Raw genomic sequence first — 19,476 nt, 5'->3', positions numbered from 1 at the left:
TGGACTTCTTCTTAGTACGGTACAATGTAAGAATAAATCGATGATGTTTATATATTTAATCTGTTTATGTGAATTGTGCTTAATTGTTTAATTAAAAAACATTGATATAACTTCTTATTAATTATTTACTGTCACTGTTCCATTTCTTATCGTTAGAAAAAATTTACATCATTAAAAAATTAATTCATCACACAACTTGTATAAATACAGAAAAGAAATATTGTCCGCTCATTTTTTATATATAACTCTGTATATAACAAAAATATCAAAGTAATTGTGAAAGTTTCAATTTCTTTTATATTTCATATGTTTGTTATAACTTTTTAATAAAGCACTTATAAATCTTTACATATTTATATAACAGTTTCTTATTTCTACTTATATATAGAATGTATTGACACAGTTTGTTCAAAAATCTTGAAAGAAGATACTTTATGTATTAAAATTTTTCAACCTTTTCAATAATTCGTAATAAAGTTCTGAAAATTTTCTCACGTATATATGAGTATATTAGCGCGTCACACCGAATTATATTAAATTTTATAAAATCATGAAATGTCCTGAACCGCCATTTATGTCGGTCTGTGTCTTTTCTATTCAGGGACTAGAAGCGTGAGAATTAGGAGATAAAAAGTTGCATGACACGCCGCACGATTTACGACCAATTTGTGAGAAGGTTCTAATTTCGGTTTGCGACAAAAGGAAACAAATCGAATAAATAAAACATACGATTTCATTATATCAGTAAAAAAAATAAGAGATATTTCAGAGATATTTCAAAATGGCTGGATGTTTAATTTTTCTATTTTATCAAAGAAAAAAATAAATATCCAAAATATTAAAAAATCATTCTCTTTTAAAAACGACTCACAATTTTGCGCAAATGAAAGATCAATTTGTTGAACAAAAAAAACAGCTGAAAAAATATAATGGTAATGTGAAAAATGCCCTTAATATCTTAATTTAAAAACATTAAGGTAATTTAATAAATTTAATTAGTTAAATAATTAAATAAGAATTAATCGCGAGAAAGATTTATTATTTTAAGACTCATTATTTTTATTACTCAGCAATTTTGTTTCCGTATCTCTCAATCATTCAATAATCATAATTATTTCTCAGTAATTTAATTACTTGCCAATTATTAAGTTAATTACATTTGGTCCAATTTTATTTCCACGCGCAGGATTATGCTTATCGATTATTTAATAATTAGAAACAGAAGTTTATTAAATTAATGCTCTTTTAATTTTAGTTAATTAATTACTATTTTTAAATGCTTTTCAAATTGATTCTCTCAAGATATATATTATAGTCTCGAATTTAAGGTGCGCGAAATAAATTTTCGATTGAGAGTGGTATATCTTGAGAGCAATTTACAAAAAAAAAAGATATTAATACCAAAATTAGAAGAACAATTTTTTAAATACTTTATTCTTGTATATAGTTAGAGAAAAAGAGAGTATTCTCTCCAATTGCTTTTAACTATATTTAAAACATTAGCAATGAATTCACCCAACATTAATCTCGAGAATAATTCGAGAAACGTTTTAATAGCAAAATCGAAAAACAAATAATAAATTCGAGGTTAAAGTAATAAATTAACGAAATATCTTGAATTATTACCGCGCAAAGATGTGCTACTAATTAATTAACATACACACAATCCGAATGATGGTAAATTACATTTATATTATATATATATATATATATATATATATATATATAAATTCAAAACGTGATGTGAGACATATGTTGAAATATAAGCGTCGTTAAGAAAACAATTATTGCTCCTAAATGTCGTAATAAAATGATTATTCCTATCTCATGGATAGACAATTTATGTATTGTTAATATAGTTATATTAATATATATTTAATATATATTTATTTTATTTATATAAAATTAATTATTTGCAATGATTATTAATTCCAATTTGCTCGTGCAAAAAGGTCTAAAAAAATAATCAAAATCTTATTTTGCGTGTATTATATGTATATTGAAAGTAACATATGTTAAGAACAATTAATTAGATTTCCTAATATAAGCAATAAATTCGGAATTGGAATAACAAATGAGCAATAAATAATATAATATTCAATTATCCTATATATTCAAATTTGATTTCTCGCGAGAGTCATTGATTACACGTAATAATTATAAAAATTTATTATTATTTCTCGAACGCTCAACGATCATTAATTTAATTATATTTCACTCAACTTTGTTTTTATCGCTCGCGGATTCTTTTTTCTTTTCTCTACCGGCGCCACCAGCTACTTCATGCAGATTTAAATGAAAACTAGACTCGAACATCAGTTGTTTGAAACTTAAAACAAGGTCGCCTTATATCCATACACAGATATATAATAGCCAGCACGTGTCTGTGCATCAAGCATAGCTCGCGAGAATTTTTGAATTTCTTCTCTCTATATATATATGTATATCCAGAACTAAAATTAACTATAGGAAAATATTGATAATAACACATAAAATTCATTCTCTCGAATCACCAAGTGAAAATATTCGTTTTGAAGTTCTGTTCCAACAATCATTCATTCCTAATCAATGTTTTAAGAAATATGGAACGTTACTTTGGCATAAAATATTCAATATGATTAAAGCGAGCGGGGGAAAATATTAAAATCAATATCATTCAGCTAATGACAAACATTTAGATATAAAATGATGCGCATGTGTCAGGTATATAAAATATATAAAATAACAATAATTTTTTTATAATAAAGTTCTAAAATATATTATTTAAAAACGATAACAAAAATGAAGATGTCCTCCTTTTAAGGATCTCGACCTTGACATATATTGTCATAAGGTCTTGAGTAACGTCCAAAAAATATTATCCGTCATTTCTTTATTAAAAAGTTATGAACAATTAAAATGTATGGTAAAGAATACGTGCGATAATCATTAAGTGCGATAATCTAAGCTTCTCAAAAGCATGAATTCTCTAGTCTGTTAGTTATATTTAAATATTTAAATAGTCATATTAAATAGTTAAAATTAAGTACATATTTATAATATTTAAATAAATGCACGGGCTACAGAAGGGCACCTCTTGCACCTTGCATAACTATCGGATATATTATTGGTTAAAATATAATTAAAATATTGTATAATTTCATGAGTTCACAAGTTTTTATGCGAAGCAAGTCTTGTACATATAAATATGTATGAAAAATCAATAAATATATAATTATTATTGATAAATAATGTTTATTCAACAGCAATGTTATAATTAATAGAGTAAATTTGTTTTAAAGAATTGCTTTAATTCTTCGTTCAGAAGTATAAATTCCTTTAAACAAAAATTCAACAAGATAATGCTTATAAGAGATAGAGTTGTATGTGCAATAAGTATAAGTAATAACACCTATATAAACCATACCTAATATTAAATTGTTCGTTGTCAATCTATGTTCAAAGTTTCCTTAAAACTTTTAAGTGTTAATGCCCTTTAATAAATAACGAGCGACAACTAAAACCTTTCGAAAATTACTCAAAATCATGACTTTGACGACATATATCTCAAGGTCAGGGATCATTCTCCACATCTACATCTCTGCCAATATTTATTTGCGAGCAAACATTCTTGAACGATGTTAAGCACATAAGATCATTGAAGACCATCGCCCATAGCCTATCGACCCACGCTAGCATCCTCGTATAAGTGTGGCTCTGTATGTATGTACGATCATATACATATACGAAGAGGATCGCTGTGTCACAAAGCACTTGACTATAGTTATGCAATCTACCAACCCGCATTCATGGTCAAGGCCTGTGTCCTTACCGCGCTAGTAGCTTATACGTGTGTATGTGTGAATACTTGATCATACACGCACGTGGTCGTTGATCCCACATGCATGATGATACACAAAATTAGTCGACAATTAGATCTCGCGATACCGATCCATTAAAAAGTTGCTTCTTGTTATTCGTCTTATTGTTTTAATTTGTGTAATTTAATAATAATAATCAAAATTTATATAAATATTTGATTAATGCTGAAAATGGGGATTCAGAAAATGCAATAGTATCCGAAATTATCATTTTAAAAATTTCTTAATTATTTTTGACTTTTAAAAGACATATTTTTAAAGACTCTTATATTATTAAGACAAATATTCTTATATTTAAACAATAAAAATAGAACAAGGTAATTTAAAATAACCAGGCTAATATATAACTTTTATAAAAACTGATAAAATGTAAGAGAGAAAATTTTTAATAAGAATCGCTAATAAATATATGTATATCAAATAAAAAATATTTTAATTAATAAAAAAGTTTAATAAACTTTCTATAATAGCTTCGTGGTTAATACAAGTATATTATAATTAAATATATGCACTGCGCTTCTTTCCCTCATAATTGAAAATTGAGCAATAAAAATGAGAATTAAAAGCTGAGAGAGAAACTTCTATCTCGAATTATTGCAATAAAATATTTCTACAAAAGAGTCGCAATAACTTATATTGCAATGATTCCAAATGATAATAAATGATGATGATGATGACGACGATGATGATAATAATAATAATAAATGATAATAATACTAATAATAATAAATTGAATGAAAAACGGACAGTAAGAGACATACTTGTACATACATCGCAGTATTTGAAATCGATATATATATTTTTTGCAAAAATTCAAAATTTTTTCAATCTAATCACGATACTTAATATTCATTCACGATAATCGACATGTGACAAATGACAATTAGCATTCTGCTGACGTCCCATATCATGATTTCGACCCGCACATTGAGATTTATCCTATATATCGTTCATCACATCTTCTCTTAAGCGTACTAACGTGATTCTCGTCAATGATTGTGCGCGAGAAAAAAAAATGATAATAACGCGGAAAAGCGGGAGAGAGGCCAGAGAGTTTCTGCCCGTCGAGATGATTTAATGTAACCGAGTTGCAGGAAGTGAATATTATTAGCATTCGCTTACCGTGCCGTGCCCCTATACATATATACGCGTCTTTCTGTCTCGCTTATGTCTCCCGTGTGTGTATTCGTCGCTCATCTGTGTACGAAGAGTCATTAATACGGACGCATGTCCGTCGTACGCACGACACACGTGCGCAGGTAAACACGCAAAAAAACACGTGTACATCGGATGAGTAGTGAGAAAAAAAATAACACAGACACATACACAGTATCTGTATCCATGAATTACACCGAATCTCTTGGAATAATTGCGCAGAAGTGATGATAACAAGTATCTTCATCAAATTTGGAAGAAATGTTTCTTAAACGAAAGTTTTAATTAAAGTTTATTATTCTAAAATTAATTAAAATTGAATTTTTTAATTCAAACACCTATATTGTATCATATAAATTTATATCTATTTTTATAAGAACACAGTCTGATTTTTTTTTTCAAAAAAATTGTGATTTGTGTATTAATAGAAAATCTCCATTAAATCACACAGCTGTTAGCTCTGTGTAAAAACATTCTTATATTACTGTAAATAAGTTAAAATTATTAAAAATAATATTTTAATAAAAGTATATATGAGTCGTGATGATAACAAGTATCTTCATCAAATTTGGAAGAAATGTTTCTTAAACGAAAGTTTTAATTAAAGTTTATTATTCTAAAATTAATTAAAATTGAATTTTTTAATTCAAACACCTATATTGTATCATATAAATTTATATCTATTTTTATAAGAACACATAGTTTGATTTTTTTTTTTTTCAAAAAAATTGTGACTTGTGTATTAATGGAAAATCTCCATTAAATCACACAGCTGTTAGCTCTGTGTAAAAACATTCTTATATTACTGTAAATAAGTTAAAATTATTAAAAATAATATTTTAATAAAAGTATCATATATGAGTCGTTTACTCAAAAGACGACTTAAGTCGACTTGAATTTTTGTACAAAAAATTGAAGATTCAACTATTTGATGATTCAAGTTATTAAATATTTTGCTATCGGCAAAATAGGAACGTTATATTAAAAAATATAAAAGCTAAATAGCATAATATTTAATAACTCGAATCACATAGTTGAATCTTTAATTCAATTTTTTGTGCAAAAACTTAAGTCGACTTAAGTCGTTTTTCGAGCAAATGACTCATATGTATATCATATATAAAATTTTATGTGCAATATTAGATTGTAATAATTATATTCTCTTAAATAAAATTAATGTATTATCATTGAAAAGCAGTGAATAATTTCAGTCACAAGAATGTAATGCAAATTAATGAAATCTTACTGAAAGAATCAATGATTGTTTCAATCACTAACATTTTAAAATGCGTCTCATAATATTATTATACATATAAGATAAATTGATAGCAATATATTTTGTTAAAAAAGTATTTGAATATTTAAGAATCTTCACTTTTTTATGAGTTAAAAAAGTCTTAAAAAAAAAACATTTGCTTGATCCATGAAGAATCGTTGGAGCTTCTAGATAACATCTCGATATTATCTAGTATACATATAATCTTTGTTTTTTGCGATTCTCTTCTCTGTTAGGTTAGATCAGATTCTCTTCTCTGATACAGGAATGATCTTCCGCAATAAGGGAGACAACGCAATATGCCATGAAGACTCGCAATAGCTATAAATGCGTTCTCCTTCTCTTTCGATCCGAGGGCGCTACAGGAAGTAAGTGCGATGCACTCAAATACATGCGAGATGCAGCAAACAACGAGCGGGATGTCTTAAGGAAGAACGGGTAAATCGACTCGTTAAAATTTATCCGACAAGTCGGACAATATCTCTTTCGCGATAGCGGCGCAGAAAAGATATCTAAACATCGGTGGAGAAGTTAGAACATTAATATTAATGCAATTCATGCAGTTCGCTTTATTATAATTTATGCAATATTATTACTACTGAACTATTGAAGCCGAGGAAGAAGAAAGGAGAGAGAAGAAGAATGGCAAAGAAAGTGAGAAAGAACATTGATACGAATAAATGAGTTAAAGAAGGAAAATCAGAAAGATGGGAAGAAAGTAAGAAAGGAAACTACGCAAAGCATGAAATGCGAAGAAAAAGATAGAAAGAGAGAGAGAAAAAGAGATATATGGTACGATAAAAGCTACGCGAGTGTTGGTGTATCGCTGGTAGCATCACTTCACCGATGATATACCCTACCGAGAGTTCATTGCTCTTGAGGTGCGAGAGAGAGGAAGGGAGGGAAGAAGGGGGGGAGAGAAAAGGAAAGGAAGAGAATAGAAAAGAGAAAGATATTTGGAAAGAGAAAGATGGTTAAGAGCAGGAGAGGAACATAGATGTTAGAAAAAAGGGACGAAGAGAAAGGCATCAGTGGCATTAGAGGAATGAAGACGAAGAGAGAAGAGAAGGGAACGTAAAGAAGAGAGAAGTCGCGCGAGAAGAGAAGAAGAAGAAGAAGAAGAAGAAGCAAGATTGGAAAAGACATCATGATATGAGTGGAATACAAGAGAGAGGAAGAGAGCGGCCGAGAAGAAGATGATGAAGAAGAAAGAGAAGATAGATCGAGGAGTATTTACCGCGTGCGGATACTCTTAATAATTCATGTCGCGCGAACGCAAATCGAAGATAAGGCATTCATCACTGGATTTTTGCTTCGACGCGAAAGACATGAGAAAAGAGAAGAACGAGGCGAGAGAAAGAAACGGAGAACATTCGCGATCGATAGCAGCCAAGTTAATCGTCAAATTTGTGCGTCTTGGCGAGGTTAGGAAATACTCGGCGCCATTGAAATAATTGCCCAGACATACTCGCGATTGATTGCTTGAAAACTTCCACTAATTTAATAATTAATAATTAATAAATAATTCTACACTAATTGATATAAAATTGAAGAATCAATTGTCAAATTGTCTGATTAAAGTGGAAATTTTATTGGTTATTAGTCTCTCTCTTCTAAATTCAAATAAATTTAATATTTCTTCATTATTATCTATAATATTATACTATGAGTGATGATACAACATTGCTTGATGCTATGCTTACGCACAGCGTGATATATTATTAATAAAAATCATTTTTTTTCATTAATATTAATTGATTATAAAAATTTAATCGCTTCTGTGTTGCTCTTGAAAATTCTGCCTTAAAAAAAATTTATTATATATATCCTTAATTAATATTTTGATTAAATGATTTAATGAGCATCTATATAATAATTGTAATCAGACAGTATATAACACTAGTGTATAAAGAACTTTTTTTTTATTATTTTAAACCAGACAAGGTATTTCTTATAGATTTTTGGATACTGAAAACGATGTGGCAAGCAAATTTTCACCAGCATCAGATTTTTTAAATAATTGAGATTTAATATGCAAAAAATGGCTTTTTTGCGATATTTGAAATTTTTTTGTGAAAAAGGTTAATGCTATCTGGAAATTCTGATCAGATGTCATGAATATATTGTTCATCCCCTATAAAATACATTTTTTTTCATTTCGATAGTATTACTTTTTAGTCATGTTAGGAAGGATTTAAATACAGAATTTTGCTGAGATAGCAAATATTCCATCTATGATGATGTCATATATTTATACTCATAATTTGTAGTTTAAGACTATCGATACACATACATAGTGTAATTTATCGTGATAGATTCCATTAAATGTATATTTATATATAGAGTGTCTCATTTTAATTGCCTTCTTTGAATTTTTTGAAACAAATGCATTTTCGAAAAAATGTTCCAGATAAAAGTTGTATGATCGAAATAAAAACAAATAATGGTAAAATGAATTTTGGAAAAAATAATTTTTTTCCAAAAACTTTTTTTCTTCAGACGCATATGAGAAGTAATTTCCAGCTTTAATCTTTCATAACATGGCTAAAAAATAAGATATTGAAATTTAAAAAATGCATTTTATAGAGGATAAACAATACATTCATGATATTTGATCAAACTTTCCAGATAGCATTAACTTTTTTTACAAAAAATCTCAAATATCGCAAAAAAATTATTTCTTATACATTAAACCTCAATTATTTTGCAAATCCGACATTAGTGAAAGGTTTACAGCATCGTTTTCAGCACCCAAAAATCTATAAAACACACTTTGTCTGATTTAAAATAATTTTTAACTGTAAACTAATGAAATTATTAGATTATTTCATCGTGATTGTGTGTTTGCCTCGTTAATGTAAAAATGTATTTGATCCTAAAATTGGGCCTTTGTGCAACTCTACAGATATACCAGATGATCTAACAATAAGAAGAAAACCTCCCTGGCAAGATTTTCTCCAAGAGATCGTATAAAAAAATAGAGGAAAGAAAGAAAAATATAAAGAAAGAAAGAAAAAAAAAACAGAACAACACCGAACAAACTCACTATCAGGTTATAATATGGAAATATGGCGATATTATGATGATATTTTTTGCGTCTACGATTATTCTGACACTTGTGCGTGCCGGATCAAAAAAAAAATCGGAAAATGTCGGAGTTTGGATATAAGATCGACAGGTATATATATGTTCAAACTCTTGTACCGGACACGTACCGGGTGCAATGTACCTGGATGAGTCACACGGCAACAGTGCGCGCGCGTACATACGCACATACACACACAACACACGCATCTGCGATGTTCACGTGCACGCATATATATATGCGTCATGCACGAGTATTCACACATGCGTATCCATACGTACATATCTGTGTGTGTATGTGCATGTATATATATGTGTGTGTGTGTGTGTGTGTGTGTGTGTGTGTGTTTTCGCTTCTTCTTCACACTCGCGATCTTTCTACGAATTCTGGAATAAAACGAGAGAGGAAGAGATAATGAGAGAGAAGACGAGAGAGGAGTAAATACACATACGTATAAAATACACGTACGCGAATTAAAGGAAGAGACGGATACAGAGGGAGAAAAACCGAGATGGTAAAGAACAGGCGAGGACGGGAGGGAGAGGAAGAGAGAGAAAGAGAATAGGAAAAAGAAAGCGGAGATAAAAATCCAATCATTTCGACCGGTTTTGCATCGTGCCGACCGAGGATAATGGAATACCGCGTTATTTTTTGCCGGTGCACGGAATATTTCTTCGCGTTAATATCCACGTTTTATACTCTCTTCGTACGGGCATCAGACCTAAACATGGTATGCGCGTAGAAAGAGATAGATTTTTTGAGGAATTTTCGACAATTTTGTTCACAAAGGGACACGGTTCATTTAAAAAAAAACCAAATACTATAATTAAAAAAATTAATTAAATAAATACTGTAATTAAAGAAATGCATACGTTAATGTATTACAAAATAAAATCGGAGCAACTTTTACGATAAATCTATGTAATAAACGAAAAATAAAATATATTAATAAATAAATAAATATATATATATACATATCTATATACATATGTATTAATTAAAATATAGTAATTATTTAATTGTCAAGAAATAGAAATATCTTGTCCGACTTATATAAAAATTGCAGTAAATTCAAATGCGATCAAAAATTCTGCTAGAATCAAATCAAATATTTTGGGCTAAATCTTGAATAAATACAAGAGTACAATAACAGAACCTTCCAAAAACAGAAATTATGATTGTACTTATTGATAACAATTATATTACATAATTGTAATTATTAATAGATAAATAATAAATTAATACTCGTACACATTATTTTCTCATTTGCTGATAGCTTTAATTATACAATATCTTCAGCTTAAATAAAAAATAAATCTAACTATTGGTGTGAATCCACAGATAAGGTCCACATGAACCAAAAAAATGCGAGATAAAATTGGATTTCTAATTCAATAAAAAAATTGAAAAAATTACAAAAACTTGCTTCTATACTTTTCCTACCAAAAATCGTAACATGTATCAACATGTTTCAATTCAAGATGTAATAAAATAAAATTTGTATAATATATATTTAAATGTTATATTTAATTTCTAATTTAACATTTAATTTATTTGTTGAAAAATTCATTTTTATTCATATAAATAATTTTAACGTTTTTATATATGTCAATTATTTTTATATTATTAGCATTAATCAGTCCAATATTAAATTTAAAATATTAACGACATAAGTCTGATTCAAAAGAACGGCCATCGGATCAATGAGCGACCGGAGAAAGAAAGAAAGAACGAGAAAAGAGGAGAGACGGCGACGCGGCGACTCTCGGTACGTCGAGTGACTTTTAAAACGGTATTGCGTAATCCTTCGGATTTAGTTTACTTTCGTCGCTATCGATGCCACGCATGTAGCGTGACCGTGGCACTGAACCAGCAGCGGCACGGAACTTTCTCGTGGCCTTCGTTCCAGGAAGGCGATTTACGTGACACGCGAGAACGTCAATGACTCGCGATCATCGTCATCGATCCTTTCGCGCTCGCTCAGCCAATTCCGCGATTCGCGTATTATATGAGTTCTAGACGCATTTGAATTGCTCTTTTACGAGAAAGTCGTATTTATTTAATTCTTTTTTATATTCCTCGGAGAAAATAATTATTATCTTCTTTTTCCAATATATTTAAAATTCTCGCAAACATTTCCATTATTCATAATATCAAAGACAAAAATTAAATATCAAAAACCAATATCAAAAATTTATAAAATTAATCTAGTTGTAAAAAAATTAATTCTGAGAATTAGAAGTGGAATTTGAGAGTTTGTTAAGAGATTTTTTCACGATTTTGTGGAGATTTTATTGAGATAGAAAAATTTAATATTAAAATGATGAATGCTAATAATATAAAAATAATTGAGATATTTTTTTTAAATGTCGAAATATAATATTTATATTAATAAAAATTAATTTTTTAAATATTAATTAAATATTAATTTGGAAATTAAATATAATATTTAAATATATTATAAATAAATATTATTTTAGATATAGAAAAAAATAAAATTGAAAGAAATGTAAAAATCAATTTAATTTAAATATTTTTTTTTTCTATATAATTATCTTTTAGTATCGTTAATAATTCATCAATAAATTGAAATATATAAAAATAGTCAAACAATATCTATAAAATAACAGTATCAATATGACTTGAATTACGATATAAATTAATGTTGATTCAAATCGATAATGATTATCGTGACAAAAAAGATTGTGAATAAGATAAGTGAAGAGAATTAAATACCTATATAGGTTAATTTTAACTGACGATACAATCAGATAATATTGATTATTTTTATGTACATACACACACACACATATGTATATATATATATATATATATGGCGCGAATTAATTTGCAAAAAAAAATTTTTTTCCATAAATAAAGCATTATTTTAAAATCGTTTTTAGTCGAAATTTGTTATTCGATATAATGTAACTACCTTCAAAAGCATAGACGCGCACATAACTTCATATTATTTATTTTAATCGATAATAAGCAAAAGGAAACAGAACATATTATTTTATACAGTGTTAAAAAATTATACCGACAAATTTTGAAAGAAAATAGAAGACTTCAAAATAAACATTTTTTTTGTTTATGCTATTTTTCTCTACGATGTTTTGTTTTAATACTATTGGTATGATAGGAGTTGAAATGAGAAATAGGAGTTTGTGACTTAAATAATAAATTAACATATAAGTGGAAAAATTAAATTGTATCTTAATCTTGAAAATTTCAAAACATGGAATACATAAAAGTGATTCACTCTTTTTACAGTAAATGCTCAAAAATTACTCTATTAACTTATTTAATCCAAAGGTGATAAACTCATCAAAAGTCACAAACTCATATTTCATACCATGTCTTAAAACTAAACGTAGAGAAAATTTGTATTAACAAAAAATTTTTATTTTAAAGTTTTCTTTTTCTTTTCAAAGTTTGTCGGTCTAATTTTTTAACACCTTGTATATTTAAAGATTAGTAAGCAAAGTATTCTAACACAAAGAATAGCGATTGGAATATTTTCCTTGGTCAACGTCGCGAGTCCGTCCATAGGATTTCCGATTATAACCAATTAGCAACCGTCTACATAATTGCGCTGTTTTTTCCCCCGCATATGTTCAGAATACCTCATTTCTTCCTTCTCGAGAAGGAAAGCATCTGAGCATGCGTAAACTGCATTCCATGTAGGAAAGTCGTACGTGGGGATACGACATTCTTGGCTTTTACGATTCATATGGTCGATAAAATCGTGACTCGCAACCAGACTCTGTTGGCGTCGACGTCGCGACGGAGAAGAAGAAGAAGAAGAAGAAGAAGAAGAAGAAGAAGAAAGGAGTGTCAATGAGCTTCGCGATTTTTTTCACCGTTGATCAAGAAAGCCTCTATTTTCGTTGCAACAACATCCGGCCGGCGTTCTCGAAAAGGCAATCTCGAATTGAATTTTACGGTAATTGCTGAAAGATTACGACGCAACCTAACACTTTGATTATTACGGGTCTCACCCGGTGAGTCCTGACTGTTATTACATGGCCATCCGCATTTTCATTATTCGCTTACTACGCGATTCACCAATGAATCGCAGTCTTTCCGTTTTCTAGTATCTTCTTCCTTTTCTTCTTCTCCTTCTTCTTTTTCTTCTTCTTCAAATGTTCTGTCCTCCAAGAACGCGACATGATTTGTACTTTATCAACTGTTTTTCAGAATAGAGATCTTGTGCTCAGCCCAAATCACTGGTCTCAACTATGAAATTTCATCAGCTCGGTCGACGCCTGTCTTCAAGTTAGCCCTGGATGATAAGTTGTAGCAATTCATATTTGCATGTTTCTCATTACGTGATCAAAGTATTCGAGTTTTCGTCTTTTAATCTCGTCAAGAATCTCCGTACATTTACTCATCCGCCTAACAACCTCAGCACTGCTGATCCTTGCCATTCCTTGGAATCCTCAGGATCCTAGGTCTACGTTTCAAAGGCTTTTATTTTCTCAGCACCTGCGAGTGCCTAGCTTTCGATCCCGTATAAGAAAATATTGAAAATGTAGCAGCAAGAAGAAGACGCGCGAAATAAAATTTGTTCAGATTATGATTTGTTAGTATTTTCCGGAATTTCTGAAAAGAATGAACGAATAAGCTTTCTCTGCTCTCGTCTGTTCAATTCTGCAGCGAACTTCTGTGGTGTTATTTTCATTTAAGTGTCATCCAAGATATTTATAAGATGACACTCTTTCTACACTCTTCACTCTTCACTTTCCTGTCTAGTATCTCAAATATTATATGACACATAAAAAAGAATTCGAATTCGAGAATTGAAGAAATAAAATTGAGTATCGTGAATTTCATGAAATCATATTCACATCACCTATGTAATAGAAATTACATACACAACTTATATAGGTTAGATTAAGAAGTATTCAACTTACAATTTCCTGAATCGAAAGTTCGCTAAGAACCGCATCGAAAGTGAAGCGACTTTTGTATAATCCGCCATTTAACTCGTTGAAAGTATTATTACTTTCCAAGTGTATTCTTAGCACGGCACGTTTGCTAACAAGTTTTCCTTCCATTAGATCTTCCTCGATATGTTTCGCCTGTATATAATACTAATATGCGCGATGATACTAAAACTATCAACTGTTTCTGTCATTCTTTTTCTTAAAATCTTCTCCTTCGGTGAAAATCCGATGAAACGTTATCTATTTTCCCTCAATTTCTGAATTTTTAACGTTAGATGTTTAGATAAATGTCTTTCGAATTGAAATAAAACATAAAACTCTTAAAATAAAACCCCTTAAAATAAAATTCGCTTAGAATACAGATAAAAATTTTATATTGGCGTCTGCGACGTTCAATTTGCTAGAATCTCTCTCTTAGGGTAAATTCGGATAAGATGGCCATAGTTTTTTAAAATGCAAAAAACATACCTTTATTTTTGTTATTTTTTGGTAATATTTGGCACATTACTTTATTGAAGATTAAAGTACGTAATACTATCGAAATTAAACAATAAATACTTATTAAAATTTTATATTGTCAAAATATTAAAACATGAGCATTGGCCATCTTTCCTGACTTGTAGGAAAAAGATGGCCTTAGCATTACAAGATAGTTGACCATATATATATCATCATATTAAAGTAATAAAAACAAGTTATAATTTCATATATTTAGCTTTTTTATTTTTATATACATTGAACATATAAACATTAATATATTTTTTTAAATATAAAATACTTTTATAAAAAAAATTGAATTTTAAATATAATATAGCAAGTATTTTTGTATCGCCAGTGAAGAATAAAATTAGGAATAACTGTAGACGACCCAACTGGCTTAATTGATTTTTATTAATTCGATGTCATATAAAAATACAGACTACGTTTCGACCTTTGGTTCAGGTCCTTATCAAGTCTTACGTAACATTTAATAAAATTTCAACAAGTTAAACTTCTCTAAATACATATGATGTGTCTGTATTTTTATATGACATCGAATTAATAAAAATCAATTAAGCCAGTTGGGTCATCTATAGTTATTCCTAATTTTAAATATAATCTTTCAAATTGATTTTTTTAACTAAAAATAATCTTTAAAACAGAACAGAAGTAAAATTTTCTACATAAATAAACAAAATACGTAATATTTTAATAATGAATATTTTAATAATGAAAGTGGGCCATCTTACTCAATATGTGAAAGAAGATGATTATAGTATTTATAAAAAAATAATGAAAACGGAAATAAAAATTATGGGTTACATTATAATTTATATACCTTCATTATGTGTCTCTAATGTTGATTATGACAGCTCAATTGCAATTTATTCGACGTTATAGCATATTTTAGTGAACATATGAAAAACTTTGGAGGTAATCAAAAGTAAAAACATGATATAATATTTACAATATTGTTATTCAGAATTGTATACGCACATAAACTAATGTAAATCGATTATCTTTGAATAATAAAAGAATAATAAAAAAAAATACTCTAGCAATTATTAAAAAAATTACAGCTTGTGGCCGTCATATCCGAGTTTACTCTATCTTATGTATTATGTACAGCTGGAGGTCGCGAGCTCACACAAATTTCAGAAAACGAAATTAATTCACCTCATGCGGTGCCCCCGAAATATCTCATTGTATGCACGAGATTTGTCCCCTTGTCCGTTTGTTTCGAGCTTCAAAGCGATAAATCGGCGCGTACATTAGCCTTATCCTCGCGAGAGATTCGCGCTTCTTTTGAATCGAATTACTCTCGATGAACCTTGACCGCCTCGAAATTGAAATTCAAAGTTGGATTTTCGGCATCATCAGATCGTCGCCTCAGATGCTCCCCCCGAGAATGTATAATGTAACCGACAGTTTCCAATGTGGTCCCTTTTCACGCTAGAATTATTTGTCAAATATAATACACATAATTTTTCCATCTTTTGTACTTCACGGAAAAAATTCGTAAAAGTACATGGAATGTGTTACAAATAATTCAAATTTACGTAAGAAATAAATCAATTTATGCATCCTCGCGCAATTATTCTTCTATAATTTATTATAATAATTCGGTAAAACTACATAAAAGGTTACACCTCACTACTCATATGTTGTAGGGGAGATTCTTATCCGAATAATTTTCCGCAAGAAAGAAGTAGGGGATTGATTTAGAACAGTATTTCTCAATCTTCTTTCATGCGTGCCCCTTTTTTTAATATCAATTTTTGTTGCGCCCCCTTTGCAATTCTTTGTCGAGACACTGAACATAAAAATGACAGCACAAAAATAGGAAATTGACTTATTGAAAATTATTATAATTTTAGACACAATACCGATATGTATATTACTATATATTTTTTAATTCTTTCGTTAATGTTGAGATTAAACATATAGAAAATTATAATTTTAATCACAATATGAATTTACGCATATTGCTGTAAGTTGAATGTTTCAGAATGCATATTATGTGTTTTTATTTTCAATAAATATATTTTTTTAATCTGCATTTTTTTTTTTCGTGCCCCCCTTTTCGAATATTTCGTGCCCTCTTAATGGGTCGCGCCCCCCTCAGGTTGAGAATCATTGGTTTAGAAGATATAACAAATTCAAGTTTGACATTAAATATTGTATATGCTGTAATAATCTGTTTTTTTTTTAATTAAAGAAAGCTGTTTATCATTTCTACGCGTGTATGGGACAGAGTCCTCATCCCAAAAAAATTCTAGCCTAACTCATTTTCAGTTTTAAAAGTAAAGTTGGATTAGGTTGGGTTAGAATTGCTGAGGTGTAACCTTTTATGCGGTTTGATATCATTAATTCTTCTTGACACGACGCGTAGGTACGCAAAAATATAATTTACAGCTATAAATGGCTAATATGCTATATTTGAGTCCCCTGCTGTGATAGAAAGAATATTGAATATTGAAAGTAAAAAAATTACATTCTGTAAAATTGCCAACGATAAATAAAAAGAAAAAGGAAGACTTGAACGAAGATGAAAACGATTTCGCTCGCGTGCTTTCGCGAATGAAATGTCTAACTTTTCTCACGAGCAAAGCATCGCGAGCGATAAAGCTCGATTCACAAACACGAGAAATCAACTCTTCGATCTCTCACCTTGAATTCATCAAATTTACTTCACTCTTTTTCAATTTCTAGTCAAAAATAAAAGGTAAAATCTGTATTTACATCGTGTTAAGATTAACGACAATTGCAATTCTTGCGATCGTGAACGATTTGTGAGTATCGCATTATATGGGTGCGACCTTTTCAATTTGTATTCTAACCTTTAAGAGAAGGCGCTATACGCGTCGTCTGTGTGCTCAGGATGTAAAATAACGTTAAAACATAGACACATCAAGCGTATAACGCACGGGACGGAGCTATAAATAGACGTTCCCATATAAAACGGCCAAGTATCAAAGTTACATTAAAAGACGCCAAGTTCCTTCGCGGTGTTCCTATATAAAATTGTATAATATATATTAAAAATATATAATATGTATTAAATATATAATAAATGTAATATATATGTATATATTTAACATACAATATATAATGTATTAAATATATATTTACATAATATGTATGTTAAATATATATAATACATTAAATATATATTATAAAATATATAATATTTGAAATATAAAAATATAATATTATATAATTAATTGAAATTAATTATAATAATAATGATATTTAATCGCACGCGGCTTTCGAGAAACTGAATGTTCGTTTTAATTATGATTATTTTCATCGAATCTCTAATTCTCTATCTAAATCTGGATCAGTCACAATGAATGTATATTTTCTGTTGACTAAAACGCTCCATTTCGAAGCTTTTGCGTTACTTTTAACTAATGTAAGAATATGAATGTCTCAATAAAATTACCAATACTCAAAATTGATCCGATAATTTTTAATTAATAAATTAGTAAGGCTCTCAATTTGAAATACAAATTTAAATTTCAACGAGCTAGTAAGAACCAAACGCAAATGGTAGTACGTCAAAATGTAGTACGTGAAAATTAATTTTTCATTAAAATTGATTTCTGTTGTGCATAAGGCACAATTTTTTCTTGTTATGTATAATATCAAGGAATTAAAATAAATCTCAACCCCGATTCAGCAACTTCGCCCCGATGTTTTTCTCGCTTACGCTTCTTTAGGAGGGAGTCAAAAGTTTATTAAAATAAATAAATCTTTTTAATTAAGATTTATTTTAATTACTTTATCGCGCCAAAAAAATTTGTGTCCTGTACACAACAAATCAATTTTAATGAAAAATTAATTTTTTTACGAAGCCATGTGAATTTAAATTTGTCTTTGACTTTTTAGTTTTCCAATCAATTTAAAAAATATAATGATATGATAGAAAGAGAAAGATAATGTAATAATTTTCCAAAACGAGTTCTAAAATGAATTAATAAAAATTTCACTATAGTTTACAAAAAATATTTCTTTTTCATTATTTTAAACCAGACACGATGTTTTTTATAGGTTTTTGGATGCTGAAAACGATGCTGCAAGCCAATTTTCACCAGCACGTCAGGTTTCCGAAATAATTGAGGTTTAATATGCAAAAAGTGGCTTTTTTGCGATATTTGAGATTTTTTTTGTGAAAAAGGTTAACGTTATCTGAAAATTCTGATCAGATGTCATGAATGTATTGTTCATCCCCTATAAAATGAATCTTTTCTTATTTCGATATCTTACTTTTTAGTCATGTTAGGAAAAATTTAAATACAGAATTTTGCTGAGATAGCAAATATGCTGCCTATATGATGATGAAATCATATAATTATACTCTATATCAGTGTTTCTCAACCTTCTTTCATGCGTGCCCCCTGTTTAATATCAATTTTTGTTGCGCCCCCTTTGCAATTCTTGTGTCGGGACACTGAACATAAAAATAACAGCACAAAAATAGAAAATTGACTTATTAAAAATTATTATAATTTTAGACACAATACCGATATGTATATTACTATATATTTTAAAATTTGTTTGTTAATGTTGAGATTAGATATATTAACAATTTTAATTTTAATCACAATATAAATTTGCATATTGCTGTAAGTTGAATGTTTCAGAATGCATATTGTTTTTGTTTTAATT

The 19,476-nt window shown here is 29.1% G+C and overlaps 1 protein-coding gene across 2 annotated transcripts in view; it reads right to left on the bottom strand.

Moving 5' to 3' along the window:
• LOC145943195 (ecdysone-induced protein 78C-like) overlaps positions 1-19,476 on the bottom strand; it is a 67,237-nt gene that overhangs the window by 45,781 nt on the left and 1,980 nt on the right. The gene's annotated exons all lie outside the window — the stretch shown is intronic.

The sequence above is a fragment of the Prenolepis imparis genome, unplaced genomic scaffold, assembly GCF_030444845.1.
Source record: "Prenolepis imparis isolate NDT839.2.m4 unplaced genomic scaffold, iyPreImpa1.0 SCAF_11, whole genome shotgun sequence".
In the NCBI taxonomy this organism is placed as follows: Eukaryota; Metazoa; Arthropoda; class Insecta; order Hymenoptera; family Formicidae; genus Prenolepis; species Prenolepis imparis.
Note: the sequence above shows the minus strand (reverse complement) of the source record. Positions and strands in the feature narration are given on the sequence as shown.